Genomic DNA, 1,560 nt, shown 5'->3' with positions numbered 1-1,560 from the left:
CTGTGGGTCCAGCTGAGCAGACTTAACTCCACCCACCCACCCACTCCCTCGCCCCCCAACTCTGAGCAGCATAACCCCTAACTTGCTGGTCACTTTCCACATCTGAAAGTCTATCAGGTTTAAAATTTTTGAATCAAATCTGATTCAAAGCTCTGCTCTCCTTCCCTGGTCAGGCTTTGTGCTCTGGGAAGTGGGGAGGGGGCTTGGCATGTTCCTTTAGGTTCTTCCCCTGAGAGTTCTTCTCCCAGCTGTGATATAGATTCCAGACAGATTTCCTTAAGCCCCCTCCACCCCCATGACCACTCATGTCAGCACAACTCTGGACAAGGAAAGAGGGTGAGCATTGACCAGAATCCCAGAGTCTTGTGACTCAAAAGAAACCCTCAAGGCCATCCAACCCCACCTCCAGATCATAAATATTTCTTGACTATCCCATTTGGTCTTTCGCAGCATCAGGATCTCCTATCTGAACCTCTGCTATTGCCTTGGAGGTTGAAGGGCAGCCATCCATGATCATTTGGGCTATGCCTTGTTCAAGGACACTAGGTCAGAGGGTAGTGGGGGTTGAAATCCAGCCTGGTGTCAGCTAAGGAAGGACCCTGTACTCCTCTGTTTCCCCTCAGAGGTGGTAAGTTTTCAATTCACATCACAGGTGTTCTTGGTGGCCAGCCAAATGGACTCCCTGCATCCAGCCTTGCATCTCTTCCTCCCGACACCCTGTCTGCTGTCCCCCAGATCCATTCTTCACACATCAAAGTGATCTTTCAGAAAATGTTCACCTCGGTCACTCCTCTGCATAAATCCTTTAAGAACATCTCATTGAAATGTGGTGTGTATACAGAACGAAGTTTCATTCTGCAATAAAGAACACAATGATGTCATTTGTAGGAAAATGGGTGGAACTGGAGACCATAATTTTGAGCAGACCAAGTTAGACTTGAGAAATTATCCATTTTTTTTTCTCATATGTGGAAGCTAGAGGGGAAAATGGGAACAGCACAAAAGTAGAAGGTGACTGTTAGGGTAGAAGGTTGTGTTGGGAAGGAAGGAGGGCACGGTGGGGGTACTGGAGAGTGAAATTGATCAAGTTGTGTTTTTATGTAAGTGCAAATAATGTCACCATGAAGCTCACCATTCTGCATAATAGAAATGCATCCTAAGAAAGGGGCCTCTTGGGCTGAGGATGTAGCTCAGTTGGTAGAGCTCTTGCCTTGCATGCACAAGGCCCTGGGTTCAATCCCCAGCACCACACACAAAAAAAAAAAAGAAAAAGAAAAAGAAAGAAAGGGGCCTCTTACTGCCCTCTGCACAGAATCTGAATTCTTCAAGTGTCTTATAAGTCCCTATGACTGCTCCACTTGACTCACAGCCTGTCCCTCATCATTCTCTTCCCCCAACATCTTGCTCTAACTGAGCTGAACTTCCAGATTCTCCAATATGCCAGATGTCATTCTCTCTCATTCTCCCCTCCTGGCATTTGCAGATGTGATTTTCTCTGTCAGAAATGCTTTTCCTCCACACCCCTGTTTGGTTAATGATTATCCATCCTGAGAGTCTCTG

The 1,560-nt window shown here is 46.5% G+C and overlaps 1 non-coding gene across 1 annotated transcript; it reads left to right on the top strand.

Annotated features, from left to right (window-relative positions):
* Nucleotides 1–1,181: 1,181 nt before the first annotated feature.
* Nucleotides 1,182–1,253, top strand: Trnaa-ugc (transfer RNA alanine (anticodon UGC)). Its single transcript has one exon. It is a non-coding gene; the product is annotated as a tRNA-Ala (tRNA).
* Nucleotides 1,254–1,560: the final 307 nt, after the last annotated feature.

This window comes from Marmota flaviventris, chromosome 17 (assembly GCF_047511675.1).
Source record: "Marmota flaviventris isolate mMarFla1 chromosome 17, mMarFla1.hap1, whole genome shotgun sequence".
Classification (NCBI taxonomy): Eukaryota; Metazoa; Chordata; class Mammalia; order Rodentia; family Sciuridae; genus Marmota; species Marmota flaviventris.
Note: the sequence above shows the minus strand (reverse complement) of the source record. Positions and strands in the feature narration are given on the sequence as shown.